This window comes from Sinohyriopsis cumingii, chromosome 3, assembly GCF_028554795.1.
Source record: "Sinohyriopsis cumingii isolate HCF-2022 chromosome 3, ASM2855479v2, whole genome shotgun sequence".
Classification (NCBI taxonomy): Eukaryota; Metazoa; Mollusca; class Bivalvia; order Unionida; family Unionidae; genus Sinohyriopsis; species Sinohyriopsis cumingii.
In genome coordinates, this window is record NC_142963.1 from 117143119 (window position 1) to 117167768 (window position 24650).

The following is a 24650-nucleotide window of genomic DNA, read 5'->3' on the forward strand; positions in this document are numbered from 1 at the left end:
TGTTGTTTAGCCTGTTTATAAAAAAAAAATGTGAATAACATCCGAAGGAAATCTAATCTGTCCACAAAGTTGGACTGACTCATAGCGGGCATGAGAAGGCAGTCGCGTATTTCCGTCTCTAAGGGCCTTAGCCAAACTTTATTAGAAACTTTACATTCCAAAAACGTTTCAACAGCCTGAAAGGACATAGCAAATTCAAGATCATTACTGAAATTCCTAGGCCCTCGTGGATTTATTGTATATGCCGTGACATCGGTAGAGCGTCACATTTTATTTATCGATCAATATAATCAAGTTGAATACGGAACATCAAAAAAATCTCTTTCGGCTGGACACATTACAAAGCAGATATTTCTTTCCATTTATGCAACCATGCAAGAAGTGTTAACACATTCAAACAACCGTGTCAAGTTCTGAGAGTGCTTTATTGTGTGAGAAGATACGGTTTTATAAATGAGAAGCGTTCTCTCAACAATATCGATGTATGTACCTCAGAAATCTTTGTCGATCGTTAAGCGCGACAAATACAATACGGGCTAAGTACCCACTCTTACATTTTAATCACAAAGCCGGAAGGCTCTATTTAGGAACGCATATCGTTTTCGCAAAATCAAATACATTTGAATATAATTTCTCCAACGCAGATCAATAATTGTTTATATGATACTTCCCTACGTGCGCTGCTTTAAACAAAGGTGGATGGTGACTTCTTATCAAGTTCGAAAGTCGAGCACTTCAAAATGAAGCGTCATTTTCGCCGTGGCGGATTCTTTTTTTCAGTATGCCTTTCTCGTCCCTGCTCAGTCCTCAATGACATTCTTTCTTTTCCAAATTAAAGTTTCAGTTTTATTTTCATTCACCATCTTTCATTGCTTATCTTTGCCCATTAGTGAAAATGGCTCCAGCTGTGAAGTGTACGGTTGTAGCTTCTGTATGAGCATGTTCTGTGTTCGATGTTGTCTGCCACGGTTACATAGAGAGAAAGTGTCAACGGTAAATATGAAGATCTAGTAAATTAGAGCTAGAATTAGATTTAAATTAGAACTAGAGATACATGGACAGAAACAATATTTACACTCTTAGACCTTTCCAAACGGCAAGAAAAGTGAAAACGAATAATACTAATAATTTCTAGCCAAACTCTTCATCTTTTTCAATACGATTTCTTGCGATTGCTATCCGATAAAAAGCAGTATAAACCATACAGTTGGAAGCATGTTATCTGACTCACGATCATGTACCACTTACCAACCAAGTCTAATACATAAATAGAGGAAAAAATGTAATAATGGAGAAATTTCCTAGCCACTTACATTTTGGGTTACTATAAATTTAGTTTTATTTAAGCTTGAGGATAAATCGATGCTATGATCCGGAAAACGTTAGATCCAAACAAGGATTACAGATACTGTATTGGAAAGCAGAATACAAGTAGCTGAGGAATGTAAATGGATAAAGGCAGAATACATAATTATTATACAGTCTGTCTCCACTTTTAGAGACACAACATCATCATTTGGGATTTTTTTAAGGCTCTCAGGGTTATCACTTAAATGATAAAAACATGATAAGATTTAATAAATATATTTCAGATTCAAATGTTGACCATGCTCTTGTTGCTGATGGTATATTTGTTGTTGTGAAGCTTGTTTTTCTTCGTTCACAAATGACTCTATGCTACCTTTTCAACACCTATTCCACTGGTACATGTTCCTTCTCCAACTTTTGTTAAGCCCTGTACCAAATATGCTATAATTTATCATAAATTTGGCAACTGTTATGGCATCTAAATAATCTTTTAATTCTATTTATTCTTGCGGAATAAGTAATTTGTGCTCTACAGAGATAATGTTTCCACTTTGAATTATTTAGAGGTGATGATCTGTTAAAGATTTAGCCACTCTTTCCTGCTGGACCAATGGATAATTCGTGTTGATGTTCTGCATCTTTGTTTGATATGGAATTTATATTGTGTCTGATAGTAACAGGTGGTTCTTGCCAATGTTTGCTTTGTGTTTCTTCTGTTTCTTGCAAATGCTCTGACGTTTCTATAAATAACTGATTACGGCTTAAACCCTTCTGGTGGCCTAGTGGTTGGAGCGTCCGCCTTGGATGCGGAAGGTTGCGGGTTCGAACCTCGGCCGAGTCATACCAAAGACTTATTAAAAAATTGGTACTAACAGCTGCCTCCCTAGGCGCTCGGCATTATGAGGTTAGTGTTAGGACTGGTTGGTCTGGTGTCAGGATAATGTGACTAGGTGGGACATTATGCTACATGCCTGCGGTATGATGCCCCACTGCTAGACATCACTATAAACTGCCTCACTGCAGATATCGTAGCGATATGACTGAAACAGTGTTAAAGCTATGTTAAAAATCCATATCACACTCTTTCCCATGGCCATCCCCTCCTCCCAAAAAACAAAAACAAAACAAAAACAAACACAGAAAAGCAACAACAACAAAAACGCATAGTAATCGAAATCGTCTCAATATACACAACTGAATCGAGGAATACACGAGCCAAAACGACAAGCGTATTATGTAATAAAATCCATTTATAGCTGTTAAAATTGCAGAAAGAAAAAACGGCCTAGTTGAACATTAAAAGTATTCTACGCTTAGAAAGGCTATACTAATTTCATGCGATCCAGACTCATACACGAATCTATCTACAACAAGAATTAATCAGATGGGATTATAAAGTGCTAGAAGACATACGCAATGACGTAAATATATACATCAAGGCATACATGCATATACGTGTTTTGCGTTAGCGCTCGCATGGTAAACAAACCGACCACAATCCGGAAACTATCCAGGAACCTGATATCTGCATCAACAACATAATTACAATCCTTTTCAACTATATCGGCGATAAAATCCCAACTAAACCAAATGCATATTTCATCATTATTTGATCTTATTTGTATTTATTGGTCTGGGTCATTTTTAAACGTCCGCCTTATGGCGGAGCCTATTCTTGTGTTACGATATTCTCTGTCAGTTCATCTCTCCGTTTATTTCTATAGCTAAACGTCGGATAGCTAGAAAATCATCAAGGTCGGAAATAAGCCAAATTTATACCAAATGCGGTAGGAATGCCAGAGGTAATTTCATCTATACTTATCAGGAGACAACCTAAACAAACTGGGAATAAAATAAAGCCAGACCTACCAACAAAAGCTACACTCCCAGGAATAACAATGATTCTACGGAAAATCCTTGCGATCAAAGGAAATAGGAAGTGTCTCGATAGCAGGTAAAATACACTAGCTACATTGCATCAAGACAGAACTACTACTACTACTACTACTACTACTACTACTAATAATAATAATAATAATAATAATAATAACTTAGAATGATCACATCACAGTTGCTAAGCAAGCCTAGAGCCATACATTTTGTTGACTGCCTATATTAATTCCCTATTATTATAACTATAACTATAGTCAAATTTTTTTAACTTTACAGAAACAGAGAGAGATGTTGGGAAAATATGCTCCAAAGAATGAATAAGGATTATCTTTTCTAACGAAACATCTCACCTCTGTCTGCATGGGTTCGAGTCCAAGGCTCGGCTAGCGTGGGTACGTGGGAAAGCCTGCCAGTAGCTTCTCGTGGGTCGGTGGTTCTTCCCTGGGTTTTCCAGGGTTCTTCCTCCACCAGTATACTATCCACCATGTATAGCCTATCTTGTGCTGAAACATGGCGTTAATCCCTAGAACAGCAACAACAACCTAAGGTTTATGACAGTCAGCTGAAGGTGAGAGGCCTACAGTGGATGGCCAGCTATGTGTTTATTCAGTAATTAGACGGTTGTGTCCGCTGGTCGCTTCAAAGGGATTAAGCTCCTTGCCGACCATCAAACAGGCGTAACAGCCAGTCGGAATTAGAGGAATTGAAAAATCTACCAGTAGGAGGAGCTAGTGTCTCAGACAGACAGGGGAACTATCTAGCCATAGCTGTGTTAAATTAACCAATGGGTTCCTGATGTTTGAAAGGTGCGGAGGATACAAGGATGGGGGAAAGACCACACCTTGCAAGAGGCTCGAGAAAAGAGATTCTTATACTCCTTCTTGAGAAGTACAGTCCGTTGTTTTGTCGTCTGAAAATGGCAAGGACAAAGCAACCAGTTTAGAAGTACTGGACCCCCTAACAGGACTATCTTTACTGTCCACTACGGACTCCAAATCACAAGAAGGGTAAGATTCAACATATCAAATGTCAAATATACAAATATAAAGAAGAAAAAAATACCATGGAAAGTCAAAGTCAAGCAAGCGAAACCAGAGCACGGGAAACACGAGGCAATATGGCGACCAGAAGAGCAGTGAAACAACTAGAGAAATTCTTTAAGCTGAAAAGGATAGATACGCATGAAGGAAGCTACCTGCAATGCACATATTGAGAAGGTACACAAGAGATAGATATGAGGCACATACAAAGGGACAAAATACCTAGTATTACTTCGGTAATGATAGCAATGAAGATAGCACATCCAGAATGTATAAACAGAGTGTACTCCATAAACCCTAACGGATACAAAGGTTACATCGTAAGACCGAAAGGGAAAACACCGATTTTGTCATATGGAGAGATGATTATTGGGAAAGAAAAAGTGACAGTTAAAGAACCAGCACCCTTGATAAGAGAAATAAAAAAGGATCAGGAGAACTACATGTGACCGACATCCCACTTGAAATTCCATTAGACGAAATAGTAACAAGGTTTGAGGAAAAATTTCATATTCCAGTAATCTCAGCACGGAATAGAACTATAGAGACAACAACAATACTAGACGGAACACGAATACTAGAAATCGAAAAAAATTATATGAAGAAGATCAAGGGAGCTTTCTACATGTTCGTTTCCTAGCCAAGTCTTGGTACAAAGGATGCACATATGACCGTACATGCAATAGATGTGGAAAAATAGGTCACACACCATTTAAATGTCCCCAAAACCACGAAGAAAGAGGACCAACAACAACAACAACAAACACATCCAGCAGACAAATAGCAACAGAAAAGATGCAGCCCCAACAACAACAAATATCACAAGATGGGAACGGACAAGAACATTATAAGCAGCTACAGCAACAACAGCAACAGCTACAAGTACAGGTAGAAAACAACCAACAAGAACAGATAGAACCTATACAAGCAGCTAAAAAACAAAGGATAGATCAAATACATCCTCAACAGCAGCAAGGAAATATAGAGCAACAGGAAAGAAAAAAGTCACTACAGAAAGAAACTACAAACGCAAAACAAGGGCAGAAAACTCAACAACAACAACACCAACAGACCCGAGCCCAAATTCAAGTAGAAAATAGACACAAATATAAACAAAAGCAACAACAGCAACAAATACAGAAACAAGCAGGAAATAACGACGCACAGACGACAACAGATCCAAAGAAGCAACAACAACATAAACAACTAGAAGAAATAAGTCAACAACAAAAAGACACACCAAGCCAACAAGTTGTTGAAACCAGAGAACAACAACAACAAAGGACACAACAGCAATTAGAAATTAAGAACCACCAACAACAACAAACCTTGCAAAGCCTACAAGGAAAAGACAATAGACCAATAACATCACAACAGCAACAACAAACCATGACTGTACAGCAATGTATTGAAACTGCAAAACAGCTGCAAGATGAACACTCTTATATAAAGAGTTTAAGAGAAGATTCATTACAAAAAGAAATCACAACCTTCCATTTACAAGAAATCCAGAAAACTCACGTACCTCAAATATCAGAAATAACAAAAAGCACCAAGTCACCGCAACAAGGAAACTTAGATCCACATGAACATCCATACTGGAGGAGATTAAGAGAGGAAGAAGAAAAGAACAAGATAGAGGCACTATAGATAGAAAATACAATTAAGAAACTTAGGCAACAAAATACACAGGAACATCCATTTTATAGGAGATTAAGAGAGGAAGAAGAAAGGGAAAAGATAAAATCGCTTCAAATAGAAAATGCAGTTACAAAACAAAGAAATTTGGATCCACAGGAAGAAGAAAGGAAAACAAAAACTACTGAAGAAGAGCAACGAACAACAAGTCCGGAAGTACGAAAAGCGCTCAGAGAAATGACCAGAAACAAAAGAAAAGAACAAAGAAGACAAAAACAAAAGGAGGAGGAAAAAAGAATGGAAATCGAAACCTGGTTTAGCAAAGATGAATACATTAAAAATATGAATACATAAAATCCTAAAAAAAAATTAAAAATATATATATATATATATATATATATATATATATATATATATATATATATATATATATATATATATATATATATATATATATATATATATATAAAATCATAAATCAATAACACAATAGCAAAACATAAAAAAATAGCAACCCATAACATGCAGGGCAGGAGGGCCTCTCCTAAATGGTCTGAGAAGATCAGAAAGGAGAGAGAACCCTCCAAAAATTAAAAATAAAAGAGAAAATAGGAAGAAAAATTGTACTGGGAAAGAAATAGAAAGCTTCCACAGGTAGGAAATATCTCAGCAGAATTTGTGTTGATTTGAATTTAATAAATTGTTTATTATAACATATAGCGTTTTTATTAGGACATAAAACATAACATAACATATCGTGGAACTATTAGAGAATATTACATCATAGTGTATAGTTGGATCTATTAGAAGATTGAATTGAGATGTGTATTTGCATTTGTCCGTATTTACACTAAGACTTATGTCAGGTAGAAAGAGTAGATTTATATGCATATATAGTTACGTACTTCTATGTATCATTCGATAATTCGTAGAACACAGACAATGTGAATGATTACCGTTAGAAAAAAGTAGATTGCTGTGTCAGAATATGACATTGAGATGGTGTGTGCGTTTGTTACGAAACTTGGTAAGTAATATTATTTGTATGTAGAGCAAGGCGTGTATGGAATGAGTAGGCGTTAGTGTGTGCGAAGGGTCTGCAAAAGTGTTCTCCATTCGTCTGATGATAAGTCCGTGACAGAGTGGTAGATTAAGAGATGAGTATAGGGAGAAGAGGATGTACGTCCCTTACATTTTGGTCATGAAGCTGCCAGGGTGCTCGTAAGAGACGGCACTAAATTCTCAAGAGAGGGAAATAGCAAGTACAATAGGTAGCACATGAAGAGTGCAGGAGGGGGAGAAAATGTACAAGGAGCGGCACAGCAGGAAAGCAGGAGGGTAGGCGATGGGAGAATACAAGAGAGAACGAATACAGATGAGTAAAAGGGACTACTCACTGAAAGGAGACTCATATTAGGACGTCAACTCTGATATGGTGAATAAAAAGGCATTTGGTAACAGGCCAAATTAATATATTAATGTATGTGTGAATTGCAATTGGAATATTTATATCCATAAAATACTTGAATAGTTTAGTTAGTATTAATATTGATTAAATTGTTATATATGTTACCTTGAGTTTTTCATCTATTTAGGCTGTAGGCATTGCTGACTGAGGGTTCGTGAGTCATTCTAGATTTGTGTCCATTTTTCCGCTGTATTAACCCTAATACTGTCGAGGGGTTGTGACACATATCAAGGGTATTCGGGTGTAAGAAGGAAGTTGACTTCCAATCTACAAATTTAATAAGCGTTCAATAGCTACGCGTTTTGCTTTGATACGGCTTGACATGCTTTACTTGACTGACTCGTGACAAAAGCCTACAAACAGAACCAGCAAGATGTACAATTGTTACAAATTAATATACCTATAATCCATGATCCTTTAACAAATTATAAAAGTAGACTGTCCAGACGAGAAACAGATCTGAAGTGTGTTTATGGTGTATTACTCGTGTCCACGATTAGGTCTGTTTGTCGTATTAGTGGAAGTTTTGCGAATTTACCAACACCGTCCACGTAATCTGAAAGTTTGAAGCTTTACAATTCTTGTAAATTCTAATTGTGTTTAAGGGGAAAAACAGTTAAAAGAATAAAGGTGTTAACATGTTTGTTTAAAATATTAGAACGATATAATCCAGTGCTTCATAAAAGACAGACGTTTACTGATTACATCTTAATAAGACTGAAACACGAAGTAGCTATAACAGAAAGATCTTTCAAACCGTGTAGTATGACGAAGGAACACAGTACGTATTTGATGTGGCCAAATAATTGGGCATTCAGCCGACATTATTGTAGGACTTGGTGATCTCGTAAACTTTGCCAGGTGAATCTACTATGAGTTGGCAAAAAACATATAATTAACTGAGATCAAAGTCTGATTAACAAAAGCACACGCTAACTCAGTATAACAAACAGCTGTAGCAGAATAAACCAAATTAATACATAATATTCATACAACTGTATATATAACGGTGACAAAACTGAATATATAACGGCGACATAACTAAATATATAAGGTTGACAAAAATGAATATGTAAGGTTGACAAAACTGAATATATAAGGTTGACAAAACTGAAATAGTTTTTGCCTAAGACGGAATTGAAGAAACGTCGCAAATGTCTGAAAATAAAACAACAGTTTCTATTATAGACACGTGTTATCTAGACTTATTGATAATACCTAAAGACAATTTCTCAAGCTTAATGTATAATCTGGCTGGTTTTATACCTTTAAAATTACTGATAATAAACTAACAGTATTTATTTTTTTACAATCGAGAATATCCAGTGGCTTAGACAAATAGCATTCAAATGTGAGAACCAATAAAAACATGCAATAAGTTGAATGAATGGTAAAATTAATAATCGATTTACAAATTACACAAGCAAGCGGGGAAAACGTTCTTTACCAAAATAAAATGCATCAATCGCGGGGTTGTACAGATCCAAGCGGACAATATCGATATGCAAGCATATGATAAATACAAGTACCACATTGAAATGCCTTTTGACAGGGAAAAGGTCTTGAAGAAACTCTTGACCTGAAAAATGAAGAAAGAAAAAAAAAAAACGGAGACGAAAGGCACGATAGGTTTAGAGAACTCTTTTATGAGCGAAATCCTGAAAAATATATTATTTTATACTGTACAAAAGGTTTACAGCAAAATGTTTAGGATTTGCCAGAAATGGAAAAACATTTAATACTTCCCAGCTTATTCGGCTAATACACGCATCCGTTGCGGAAAGATATAACATAACCCCAAAGACTAAAATGTAATTTAATATGAAACTAGAATATGTGTCTATGTTTGCCTAAGGTAACTGATGGCTAAAATAAAACTCTTCATAGATCAATTGACGTGGCTTCGTTTTGGAGCATGCAGTGATGTGATTTTGATTTTTAACGTAGCTTTAACATTTTTTCAGTTATATCGCTACGATGTCTGCAGTGTGACAGTTTAAAGTGATGTCTAGCATTGGGGCATCATGCCGCAGACACATTATCCTGACACCAGGCCGACCAGTCCCAACACTAACCTCTTAATGCTGAGCGTCATGCGAGGCAGCTGTTAGTACCATATTTGTAAGTCTTTGGTATGACTCGGCCGGGTGGAGCATGCAAGGAAAACCCCCCAGAAAATACATGGATGAAATAGCAGCAGATACATTTAGAGTGCCAACATTTAAAATACATTAGAGACGAAATTTCAATAAACAAAGGAGTGTCTCACAAGAATAGTTTTCTTAATTTTACCAACGAAATATTTAAACTAGGCAAGTTATTTTCGGCGATCCAGTCGCTATTTTAGGTGATCCAGACGTTTACAAATTGGAAAGATTAATGTGAAAGAATAGGTTAGACATGTTTTACGAAAACGAAAAAAAAAAGATGATATTCGAAACAAAATTAATATATTTTAAGGAACAAGAGGATGAACAGTAGCATATAATATATGCTACGGAAAGGGAACGTATATAAATAGTTGTTAGAATGTGTAAACCATTGTGTCATTGAAACAAAGGGAGGAAGCAGACGGCAGAAATATTAAAATTCAAGAGGATTTAAAGTTTCAGACTCTGCAACATAATCAGTTTCTAGAGTGTGAAAAAACCCAGTTATATCAATGGAAGAAATACAATTCATATATGTAAAGTATATCAATGGAAGAGATAAAATTTATATATGTAAATTATATCAATGGAAGAAATATAATTTATATATGTAAATTATGTCAATGGAAGAGATACAATTTATATGTTTATATATGTAAATTATGTCAATGGAAGAGATACAATTTATATATGTAAATTATATCAATGGAAGAAATACAATTTAAATATGTAAAGTATATCAATGGAAGAAATACAATTTATATATGTAAATTATATCAATGGAAGAAATACAATTTATATATGTAAATTATATCAATGGAAGAAATCCAATTTATATATGTAAATTATATCAATGGAAGAAATACAATTTATATATGTAAAGTATATCAATGGAAGAAATCCAATTTGTATATGTAAATTATATCAATGGAAGAAATACAATTTATATATGTAAATTATATCAATGGAAGAGATACAGTTTATATATGTAAATTATGTCAATGGAAGAGATACAATTTATATATGTAAATTATGTCAATGGAAGAGATACAATTTATATATGTAAAGTATATCAATGGAAGAAATACAATTTATATATGTAAATTATGTCAATGGAAGAGATACAATTTATATGTTTATATATGTAAATTATGTCAATGGAAGAGATACAATCTATATATGTAAATTATGTCAATGGAAGAGATACAATCTATGTATGTAAATTATATCAATGGAAGAGATACAATTTATATATGTACTTAAATCATACTTAGAGTACCACGATCAGAGCACACCTACCCGCTGCTCTGTACCCTACACTGGCTATCCATTCGATCCAGAAACAAACACAAAATTTGTTCACTGTGCTACATTTCACTGTCGGACTCCAGTCCAACATACCTATCCGACCTCACCCATGTTTACACACCAGCAAGATACTTACGCTCTTCTTCTGACAATCGTATACTCATTATTCCCACTATGAAAACAAAGTCATGTGCACAGCGTTCTTTTGCATACCAGGGCCCAGCAACTTGGAATGAAGTGCCCACTGAACTTAGACACAAAGACACAGTGATCACATTCAACAGTGCTCTCAAGACTCACTTATTTCGACTGCAAGAACAAACTTAAAAAACCTAATAATGTTTCCTACCTTAAACATTCTCAGCATGTTTTTTTAAATAATGTTTTCTAATTTCATGGTGTTTGTTTTTGTAATCATATCATTATATGTTTTTTTTTATTTTATAGATGCTGTCTAATGTTGTAAAGCGCTTAGAGCTTCTAAAGATTAGGTGCTATACAAAGTTCTAATTATTGTCATTATTATTATCTCAATGGAAGAAATATAATTTATATATGTAAATTATGTCAATGGAAGAAATATAATTTATATATGTAAATTATATAAATGGAAGAAATATAATTTATATATGTAAATTATATCAGTGGAAGAAATATAATTTATATATGTAAATTCTATCAATGGAAGAGATACAACCTATATGTAAATTTGTGCTGATCACGAAAGGAAAGTGAGAATAAAAATACACCAGAAGACCTCAGCGAAAAAGTAAAAATGGTAGACGTGAAAACGTGATAAGAAGACTAAGTCTTCACAATGTCCCAACACTCTAACAAATGACATCAGAATGTAAAAGAGACAAAATTAAAAGAATGAAGTTGATTCCAATTAAATCTCAAAAGAGCTAAACGGCAATAAAATATAAACGTCTACAAAACTAGTCCACGGTATCTCGAAGATAGAACAATGTAAACGACATGAATGTTAATACAGTCATTTCAACATTCACATTTCTGTACAATTTTATTTTATTCGAAAGCGGTAAAGTAACGCTTGAAGTAATTACACAATCAATTGTGCATTTATTTTCGACCAAAACGTCAGCAGGTACAGCTTTTAAGCATCTATAAAGCCGTAATTGCCACGAAATTTACAAAAATCGGACGATATGGGAAGAATTTCTTTACCATGTTAGTGAAGTAAAATCCCGCACGCTTTACATGTCACCTTGATGTACCGACTTTGAAGATACATTATTAAACTTTCATTAGGTATTGAGTAGTACTTGAAATTAAGGTAAACAAAACGATTGTACAATCAACACTGGAATGTGATGGCACACATGCAGACGTAATGGCAACGTGTACCAGATACCATTGATAAAACAACAGATGGATTTAACTGACAAACGAAATGCAAGGTACCAAAGATATTAAGATTAAAATCAACGAAGTTAAAATGTAATACAATGGAAGAATCGCCAAGATTGAAGAGGTAAATCAACAAAGAATTGCACATAAAAGTCCACAAAATCTCTCAACAGAGTCTCGTCGTGTTGTTATGGCCAATAAATATAATGCATCCAGGTGATGTGGTAGATGAATTCAAATAGATTATTTAAATATAAATTAATCATAGACTTGATTGACATTTACACTCACTAGGGGAATATGTCCAGTATTTAGTGACGGGCAATATTATGACGCTGGAAATCTTAAATTTAATTTTGGTCCAGATAGGATCTTTTTTAAAATGAAGCGGACTAGGACGACACTTTATTCATGTCAAGCTATCACGTTCGAGTATATTCATGCATGCGCAATACGCAAATATTTAACGACATTGCTATACTTTCAGTTTAGTTTTCACTACCTAAAGTATATTCAAATATGACTTACAACCAACGTTCCCTCTAAGTGAATGGTAGATGTGCGCGCGATGCGCGCTGCATTGTGCAAGCATTACGGTGACTTGAGCATTAATGTTGGATTAAATATTTGGTAATTTTGATCTGCTGTGCAGAGAACAATTCAGCTGCGCGGGGCAGTCTGAGCAGCTGCGCTGCCGCGCGCGCGCGCAGCTTAGAGGGAACGTTGCTTACAACCTATGGTTTTAGCATGTTAATTTCATCGTTGGTTTATTTTCCAGATTTCTTTGTAAATAAATTTAAGATACAAAGACCATATGAAGGCGCATAGAATGACAAATCATTGCCAAAGGCAATGTCTGACAAAGGCACAATCGGCATATACAGTAAGTTCATAAAAGGGAAAAGCTCCACTTAGAGTTGAACGTAGCGGGCAACTGAACCATCACAAAAATGAGACGAAAGAAACGACTCTGTAACAGGATGAAGCCGGACGGAATGGGATTGGATTTACCGATAAGAAGTCAATTTTGGTGTTTAAGATTTTTATTTCTAATGTAATTGAATGATGAATGAATCTTCACATCATAATCGTGCGCTTAAAGTCAAACAATGGGTTTAACAGAACGATAAGCACCGAGTTCAATAACTGATATAAAGAAATGATATAGGTTCCAAATGGAAATAATCAGAACTTGTAACTTCAACGAGTAATCAAGCTAGAATTAACGTATGGTACGAGTATCACCATGGAGGATACATGTATACAACTTATACACAGATATGAACAACGTATGACTGTATAACCAATGGTGATCAAAGTATAGAATTTATATACAAATACGAGCAATGTATGAGTAATCAGTGTATATAATTTATACCAAAAAATATGACAATGCATGTTTTATCCACAAGTAGGATGTAGCTATTATTGAATTATTGATGTTGAATTATAATGATTGAAACAATTGAACAATTATCACGTGGTTTCCTGATGACGATCCTGACACAGTTCGGGTTTCAAAGTGAGGGACCAAAACTTCGGGACCAACGGTCTGCAGGGAATAAGGAGACACTCGAGGAATCCTTCGACAGACTGTGATGGGCAGCAGAGAGGGTGGACAGACCACTTTATTCGTCACGTACGTTTTTTGTCCACAAAAACATAGTTACCTTCATAGAGGTAACTACCATTACCGCGTCATTGATTGACCTAATCAAAGATGCGGTCGTCACCCTCTCTGCTGCTATGGGAATCTTTATCAGAGTAATCCTGAGGATCTTTGAATCTCAAATAATACTGTTATCTCTGTTGGTGGTTTTTCTATTTTTGGGTTTATTTTTTTTCTTCTATTTTTATAATATATCATTAAACTTCTATATCGATCTCCACCGCAATTTGCACAAATCTGATATAATCCTCTAACGCCGTTGTTACATCCAACACAATGTCGTGAACCAGCATGAGGATTTTTTGATAAAATATAATTATGTCTCCTGCAATATTCTCCATGGCATCTTTTATTACATTTATCTGTTGTTCCTTGAATCAGCCACGCACAATTGTGCATTATATTAATGATATCTGTTTAATTAAATTTACACCCTCTCTGCTGCTATAATTAAATCGTTATGTTATATTAAAATAATGGTACATCCGGCTCGAGAACGATTAGAAGCAATCAAAAAATGTCTTCCTGTCAGAGACTCATTTAGAGAATACTTACGAGCGCAGCAACAATCACAAGTTGAGTACGAAGAAGACACTAAAAAACTGTTTAAACCCGTCACTGCAGCTACTGAGAAAGCTTCAGCGGATGTTGAAAAAACTATATGGGGAGATATTGAGGATGATGAGAAGAGGAAAAAGGGTATTTTTCCAGTATTAGAACAAACTGCAGCGCAGACTGAAAAAAAAGCAAGAAGAACCAAACAAACAAAAAAGATTTTACGAGATCTTCCAGCTGATATAGCTGCAGCTCAACCTCCATCTGTCCGTGAAGAAATACTTGAAGATATTGGAGAACTTCGTACTGAAGTCGCCGACGTGAGAAAAGAACTTGCATCTGAACCCGAACCAATAAAAGAAAACTTAGAATTGATTGCAAGATTTAAAAAAGGGGTTGTCGAGGATATTAGAAATACTAAAAGAGAAAAATTACCCGAAACAATACTATTTTGTATATTTAATAAATCTGATATTTTAAAACCCCGTCATGAAAAAGTAAGTGATGATAATCTTATTAAATGGATATATCGCGTATATAGAAACAAAAAACAAGCTAGAGGTCCAGAATACAAAAATCTTGATAAAGAAGTAAAAAGATTTTATAGAGAGAGACTGGAACAAGAACAACTTTCCCAGCAGGAACCTTCATATCAACTTCCTCCACCTCTGCAACAAATAAAACAACAACAATCTTCTTCACCGCAGCAAAGATTGATGTCGGAACTTAAGAGGTCTGAGGAGCTACTTGAAAAAGCAGAAGGAGAAAGATCACCCTTAAGACTATTTAAGAAAACAACAGAAGAAGGAGCAACGGGGAGTGGTCTGGGAAATAATTTTGTTTGTCCTGATAATATCCTCAATGATGTGTCACGGTTAGAAGTTCTCATGGGGGAAAACGTGCCGGAAATAACTCACCAGAAATAACCAGTGAAGCAGCTGATATTTGCCAGCGATTATTTCGCGGCGGTATCATGGATATCAGTGTTTACCGAGAACTTATCGATGAACTTGTTGATGATTACAGTGACTAGTTGTTAGATAAATGGTAAATAAAATAAGATGATCATACACAATAATCATCGTAAATCCGTACAGGTCAGAGCGGTAAACTCACGATTACCAATCTATAGAGCAATTTACGGAGATGGACTTGGTGATGTTATTCGAGGATTATTTACAAGGTTAGCCCCAAAAGCAGCGCCTATTGCAAAACAATTATCAATGAAAGCTATCGATATTGTTCGTGAAAAAGCTCCTGGTGCAATTGTCAATGTTGCTGGTAAGGCGTTCTCGGCGATCAAAGATAGACTAGCACGATTAATAAGACGAAGATCACAACCAGTAAAATTACCAAGTACTGAAATTATGCCAGCAGACGTAAGTAAAATAATAAATCAAGCTGCAAAGCAAGGACTCGGTGAATCAAGGAATAATATTTCAAGTTTGATATCAGGAGGTGGAACTTCCCGAAGTGGAACTACCCGAAGTGGAATTTCCCGAACGCGGTAATCAACGTGTTAAACGGAAATAATTATAATAAAATGTTCAAGCGCATATCCGACGAAGCATTTGATATGGAAAAACCTGTCCTTAAAGATGAATCGGTACGTGATTATCAGTTTTATTCTTATGACGCACGAACACCAGATCAACGTGGAGGAAGAATTGAACTACAAGTTCATGACACAAGTAGATACTTTTTACCCTCTGAGGCTTTTATTGAGGTAGAAGGTACAATTGTAAAAACGGATAATACTAATTACTTAGATACAGTAAAAATTGGTTTTGTCAACAACGGGATCATGGCATTATTTGATAGCGCCACATATATGATCGATGAAAAAATATTGAATCAATTCAGAAAGATGTCGACGTTGCTACAACAATAATTGGTCTAGCAAGATACTCTGATGATTATACAAGATCAGCAGGTCCCACAATGATGTTTGTAAAAGATAATTCTGATCACCCCAATGATAATCCGTATAATATAAGACGACCAAGAAATTTTGCCAATGCCACTGATGTTGATGTGTGGCCGGTTGTTCATGGTGCTAACCCAGATTTCAACTTGGGATTTACAACGCGTAAAAATATGTTGTTAAATGACAATAGAAGTTTTTCATGTACAATTCCACTATCGCATATTTTTGGATTTTGTAGAAATGTTAGAAAGGTTATTTTTATAGCTAGACACACGGTTGTTCTTGTAAGAAAGAGTGATGATAACGATGCTCTGTGGAGACCTACTGGTGATGCAGGTAAAGTAATACTAAAAAAACTTTCACTGTGGATGCCGGTAATGACTCCAACGTTCGCAAAATAACAAAAGTTGATTTCTTTCATGGACACAGGTGGTAAATCCTTGTTGTCATGGTTAACAACAAGCACAGATAGCATACAAACTGACGTTAACGGTCAGTTTACATGGCATATAGCATCACAACAAGGTGTTTCTGCACCACGGCATATTTTTATTGCGTTTCAGCGCCATGATCGATTATACTCACAAACGTACTCATATGATATTTGATAAACCAGGTATCACAGATATTTCTTTACGGATAAACGGACAACAAGAACCAACAGAGAATATACAACTAAATTATGAACAAAATAGTATAGGACGTGTATATCATCGATTGATGTCATTCATGGGACGTGATCAAAATGTAGATACGGGGTTGCAAATATCACAGCATGATTTCAGAACTTTGTATCCGATTTATTATTTTTCACTGGAGCATCTTGATCTATCAAAACAATCTGTCGTTGATATACATCTTAAAGCAATGTTAAATACAGGTGGTGCTGATTACAGAGCAATCGCAGTTATACTCAGCGATAAAGCCATGTTACTTGAAGGTGGTAGTGGTCGAATGAGAGTCGTTGATGCACCAGTGGAAAATCTTTAATTATTATTTGGAGCGTGGCAAGTATTTATTATAAAATGTCATATCATCACGTTAGGGTCAGTCTGACTCCTGGTCAGATTAAAAACCTTCAATCAAATTCAGCACAAAACTGCGGAATGAAAATATCACTAAAGCGAGATCAGATCACGGGTGGTCAAAATAAACTATCATTATCAGAACGCCAACTTAAACAATTCAACGGCGCAAAACAATCAAAAACAGGCGTCAAACTTAATCTCTCTGCGGGTCCGATTAAGGACTTAGTTAAAATCGGTGGTATTTTTCCACTTCTCGCGACTATTCCAGCGTTAATAGCTGCTGCCGCTCCAGCTGTAGCAAAAGCAGCCGCATTAGGTGCTGTTGGAACCGCTGCTGGAATGGCTCTAAAGACAGCAACAGGAAAGGGGTACAAAAAAAGGGACGCGGCCTAAGATTACCGAGATCTCGTTGAGGAAGAGGTCTGAGGCTTCCAGGATCACTTCGTAAGATGCTTCAGCATCAAATTTTGATTTACTTGATGCTGCTAAACGATTAAAAATAAAAAAATTCAGAGGTGTTATTATGCGAGATCAATTACCGAAACAACTGAACAAACTCGAAACAGGTATTATTAATTTTGACTCGAATTCAGGACCCGGTACTCATTGGGTATCATACGCGGTTGATCCACGTGGAATCGTTTATTTTAATTCATACGGGTTAGCTCCACCTGTTGAATTTATCAAGTATGTTGCACGACTTCACGCGCAAGTTTGGTATTCAACGCTACCCACACAAACAATGACAGATCCGCCAATATGCGGCGGTGAAGTAATTAATGTACTTAACGCTATATCAAAATCATCCAAACCACCACATAAAGTCGTGAATGATTAATTATACAAGCAACCAATTCGTTTTAAACAGATCTTAAAATATAATGGTTGATATTTACGGAAGATCTTCTTCACGCGTTAAGAAAAAGTCCGATGACATTGATCTGTCAAAGTACGCGACTAAAGATGAACTCGCTAATATTATGAATCTTGCTGGAGTCGACCCAGATGAGGTTGTTATTTTTCAGGATCGACATGGTAAACTAAAAACCAGCAATATCAAATGGAATGATATAATTCGACGAGTACTTGGTGCAGTTACGGATAACATCCCTGTCTTTACTGACAGCGGCAGAATCAGGGATTCAAGTATATCGTTTACAACCATCAGAGATAAAATAACAGCAAGTGTTGCTAATCACGTGAAAAATACCGGTGACACAATGACGGGAGAACTCAGTATGAACGGAAACAAGATAGTAGTGTTAAGAGATCCAACATCCGACGAAGATGCCGCAACAAAAAAGTACGTTGACGTCAAATACAACACCGTAGATGGTAAATTATCCACGTTGCAGGCGGAGTATGACGTTCATGCAAACGCGTTCACAAATCTTCGCAGAAACTTTAGAAAGATTAATGAAACCGCAGAGGAATTTTTTGGTAATCCGTTGGTCGTTGACGTAAAACTCGTTGATATCAAGACGAACATCGACACGATCAAACAAACACAGCAAAACATCGTAGCCGAGATTCCTGAGATCGTTAATAAAACCAGTTTGATTAAAATTCCCGGCGGGGTTACTCCCGGACATATTACCAACATCGTATACTGTGTATCATCGGGATTTGCAACATGATCACAGCAAAATAAAACTATCAAATATACCGCAACAGTCACTGGCGTGTACAGGTTGTCTGTGTTCAGTGCTGCAAAATTTGAAATATTTACAACGTATCCATGGCGCCATTCAACTGATAAGTTTTCCGGGGTTGTACCTGTTGTATTAAATAACGGAAACGAAGAAATATTTATTCTGGAAGCAGCTGATAAGAAATTATTCGCAACATCTTACTGGTGGTGTTTGGAATTTTTAGCTGAAACCCCTCAATTGGTTACTGCATAAAATATAATGAGTACCTCAATAGACGTTGCATCGCAACATTACAGGTACAATCAAGCGCGTGAATGGCAGGCAGCCTTAAAAGATCGTGTCAAACAATACACGGTAAAACTAATGTTGTTGCTGGAACCGGTGTGATATTATCAACAATGACAATGATGGCACCAGTAGCTGTAACTATTTGTATTTCAGCATCAACAACGATTGCAGGTGTGCTCAATATCATTGCAAAAAAAAGTATGTATTTGCACGAATGAAAAATTATCCGATTACATGATAAGATTACATACAGCGACGGTCGCATACTCGAAGTTATCTTCGTTGTTATCAGCGAGTCTCAGTGATGGAATTATATCTGATTTTGAGTTTTCAGAAATGATTAAAATATATAACAGTGCTGTTAATGGTACGAGTATTAATAATGACGGAATTACTCAAGCAGATCGTGACAAACACAACCCCGCACAAGACCACGATGATCTCGGTAAGCTCGACTAATCCTGAATTTAGCATCAATTTTCCAACTGCGATTCGCGCGAATGAAATTGCACTAGCGCAATTACGAGCATACCATAGTTGGCCAAATATCAGATCGAAATCATTTAATGGTACGCAAGCACATAATTCGCTTGTATTTGCTAATAAGAATAAACCCGATAAAACACCTGACTGGGTTGTTGTTGGAATACCAACTGGCAGTTATGAGATCGAACAAATCAATGAGGAATTTGCTCGTAGAATAAAATCAATAACAGGAAAAGAATAAAAAATATCGATTAACGTTCATAAGCCGACGCTATCTTCTGCGGTTGAGATAAACTCGCCTGATTACGTCGTTGATATTTATCAGTCCACGATAAGATCCGTACTAGGTTGGCCGGATGTTCCCCCAGTGCATGAAGGTCCACCAGAACCAAAATTAATTGAATTTCTCATGGACGAAACAAAGTTTATAACAACTCCAAAATACCGAAATTTGTATCCATGGACTGGTAGGGATACTCGTATTATTCATGATGGAAAATTATATCCTATAACACCGTTTTCTATCATTGATTTTGACACAAAAACTTCAACTAATATTGTTTATAAAAGAGATTTCAAATCGTCAGCTAACAGAATTAAAACTGAATACACAACTACATTAAAGACATTAGCATATTTATTTGAAAACTATATCCTGGAGTATCCCAATATCAATCTGAAACATCAGATCATTGCAACGATACAACATTTAAATCAAATTGTATTAGATCTTAAATATTTTAATCAGACTATTATTGAAGTAATAAATGCTAATAATTATATAGATAAAGGAGAAATAAATAGTATCAAAGAAGCATATATTGATCATTATAAAATAACTGAAGCAGATTTATTAAATTTTACACTACCAGGATTTGAAACCGGCGAATTGATAAGATCACTAAATGATCTTGTCGCGAAAAACTTTCCTGAAATACTAGCTGTATGGAGAAAAATAGCCCCACCAGCAACTGTTCTTAGATATAATAATGATCCATACGGCGGCGGCAGGCATGTATCTCCGGAAATCGTTAATATAACCATACGATCGCGGTTAATCTAGTTTGTGATGTGATCGATGGTAGCTGTCAAATAGATCTCGGAAAATCAAATCAGGCTCAACAAGGATACATTTTATACACGTTCACACCACAAGTCCCCCCTGGGGATTTGATCGTGCAAGAGCCAATTAATCCTGTTTATCTGCGGTGTCATAATAATATGTTAACACGAATAAATTTTAAACTAACTGACCCACTTGGACACTTAATTGATATGCGTGGGGAACAACTACTTGTAAGTCTGTATGTAAGATCGTAGATCTTTATCTTAAGATTTCTGTCGTAAGACTTTTATCGTAGATTTTTCAGAAATATTGTATTTTATCAGAAATATTTTATTTTATCAGAAATATTGTATTTATTCTGAAACTGATATGGTGGTTGATACTCAAAATCATGCAAACTGATCAGTTTGTTACTTCTGATGGGTATTTAGGCACTCAAAATCATGTAAATCGATCAGTTTGTTAATTCTGATGGGTATTTAGGTACTCAAAATCGTGTAAATTGATCAGTTTTGCAAAAAATACTACACAAAAATTATATATTTATTCAGAAATATTTTATTATGAAATATCTTTTTTATTCTGAAATTAATATGGTGATTGGTACTTAAAATTAACAAAATCAATCAGATTTTATGAAAAATACAATATTTCAGAATAAATATATAATATTTCAGAATAAATATATAATATTTCAGAATAAATATAATATTTCAGAATAAATATATAATATTTCAGAATAAATATAATATTTCAGAATAAATATATAATATTTCAGAATAAATAAAATATTTCAAAATAAATATAATATTTCAGAATAAATATATAATATTTCAAAACAAATATAATATTTCAGAATAAATATAATATTTCAGAATAAATATAATATTTCAGAATAAATATATAATATTTCAAAATAAATATAATATTTCAGAATAAATATATATTTCAAAATAAATATAATATTTCAGAATAAATATAATATTTCAGAATAAATATATATAATTTCAAAATAAATATAATATTTCAAAATAAATATAATATTTCAGAATAAATATATAATATTTCAAAATAAATATAATATTTCAGAATAAATATAATATTTCAGAATAAATATATAATATTTCAAAATGAATATATGCGATTTCAAAATAAATATATAATATTTCAGAATAAATATAAAATTTCAAAATAAATATAATATTTCAGAATAAATATATAATATTTCAAAATAAATATATAATATTTCAGAATAAATATATAATATTTCAGAATAAATATATAATATTTCAAAATAAATATAATATTTCAGAATAGATATAATATTTCAGAATATATATTATTTCAGAATAAATATAATATTTCAGAATAAATATAATATTTCAGAATAAATATATAATATTAAACGTGTTCGGTCGTTTCACCAACGAAGTTACTTTGGATCGTTTCACCAACGACGTTATTTTGGATCGTTTCACCAGTAACGAGGTTACTCACTAACACGATTTTTCTCAATTGTCTTATACGAGTACTGATCGTTTTTGTTGCCTCGTATTCGTGGGATAACAGCGATCTAATTTTTTCTACTGCGGCAGAGAGATGAACGAAGTCCTTGACCTGATCATCTTTTACTGCAGCTAGTGACCGGAACATCGCCGCCTGAATTCGTTTTATGAACTTGTATTCAGACGACAGTGTAAAACCATTTTACGTTCTTGTAAGATTTCAAAATCAGAAATAATCTTTTCAGGATTCGATTCATCAGATATATTAATACTGTCTTTTTCTAATTTTTTAATAGCAACAATTACATCATTGATATTTTCATAGTTCATTATTTAGTATATATATTTAAAAGAAAAAAATCCCCTATGAACTTCCATTCGAGTCTTTTAGCAAGTTCAGGAAAGGGCACAGCACAACATTTATGATGAATATATACAATGAATGATATACAATGAATGAAATCTTAATTAAGGACAGCACAACATCTATGATGAATATATACAATGAATGACAATCCCTATGAACCTCTATTTGAGTCTTTTAGCAAGTTCAGGGATATATGGAATATATACAATGAATGAAATCTTAATTAAGGACAGCACAACATATACCATCCCCACATTGAACCTCTATTCGAGTCTTTTAGCAAGTTCAGGGGGTATATGGAATATATACAATGAATGACATGGAATATATACAATGAATGAAATCTTAATTAAGGACAGCACAACATGTAGTATTTATAATATATACAATGAATGACATGAAATATATACAATGAATGAATATATACAATGAATGACATGGAATATATACAATGAATGAATGACTTGGACGGCACAACATATACGGGCGGCCTTCTCTACGCTCAACAGATTTTGACACCCACCCATATAATCAGCCCGTGGGTGATACAAAACATGTATCAACCACCAGTGATGTGGTGGGTGGGTGTCTTTTTTCTGTTGAGTTTCGAGGCTTCTGGCGGAGCCCCCCAATTAATTATAAAAATCGCAAGTATGCGTAAACCACCGACGGTTGTCAGTCATGGGATTCGATCCTGGGACCACGAGTATCACGGTCAGATACGTTACCAACTCAGCTATCGAATCATCTTACAATATATGTTTCAGAAATTATTATAACCACGGTTCTTGAATAGATTGTAAGGTATATATATTTCTGCATTAAAACAGCGGTTTCTGAATAGATTGTAAATACTTGTGCATTAAAACAGCGGTTTCTGAATATATTGTAAATATCACTGGACAACAAATTTTTACAAAAGTCATGTTACTGAAATAAAATTAGTCAATTCTTATCAATTTTTATGTGCTGAACACGAATATGACAGTCAAATTGCAAAATTGGCTCTAGTTTTTTTGTAATCTGCAAGAAATTAATGTTTACATAACGAAATGCATTCCAATAGTAAAAGGTCAACTGTAATAGCCTACCTATAAAAAATCAAGTCATTGACTACATCTTAGATTTCTTCGCCTGTCTCTTGTACAGCTGTTCGGGAGCATCTCTGAGGAGTGTCCAGCAGTAGTCAGCCAGCATTGTAGTGGACCATTTTCCCTGGTATCTTTGTTCCATTGTTGCGATATCTTGATGAAAACGTTCGCCGTGTTCATCACTAACAATACCACAGTTGCTAGGAAAGAAATCCAAATGGGAATGAAGGAAGTGAATCTTTAGAGACATATTGCAGCCAGGTTTCTTATACTTCATCAACATGTCTTCTACTAGTTCCTTATAGTTTTCTGCCCTAACATTTCCGAGGAAGTTTGTAGAAACTAGGCGAAAAGCATTCCATGCTTGTTTCGCGTCACCTTCCAGCAAGTTGTTGAACCGGTCATCTTTGAAAAGCTCTCGAATCTGAGGACCCACAAAAACTCCCTCTTTAATCTTTGCTTCGCTGAGTCGAGGGAATTTTTCATGCAGGTATCGGAATGCTGGCAAAGTCCGGTCAATGGCTTTCACGAAGTTCTTCATCAAACCTAGTTTGATGTGAAGGGGTGGTAGCAAGATTTTCTGAGCCTCAACCAGAGCTGGGTGTTGGATATTCTTCTCTCCAATGGCTACATTCTGCCTGTGAGTCCATTCCTTCCTCATGTAGTGCATTTCCCTTGCTCGGCTATCCCACTCGCATAAGAAACACATGTATTTTGTATATCCTTGCTGCAGTCCCATTAAAAGGGCAACTACCTTCAAATCACCACAGAGGTGCCAGCTGTACTTGTTATACTCAATGGAATTCAGTAGCTGCCTTAAGTTATCGTATGTCTCTTTCA

General features: G+C 35.0%; 1 long non-coding RNA gene across 1 annotated transcript; it reads right to left on the reverse strand.

Moving 5' to 3' along the window:
- Positions 1–406: 406 nt before the first annotated feature.
- Positions 407–7785, reverse strand: LOC149803665 (uncharacterized). The gene is made up of 2 exons (XR_016419971.1): positions 7453–7785; positions 407–960 (listed from the first exon to the last, which is right to left on the reverse strand). It is a non-coding gene; the product is annotated as an uncharacterized LOC149803665 (long non-coding RNA).
- Positions 7786–24650: the final 16865 nt, after the last annotated feature.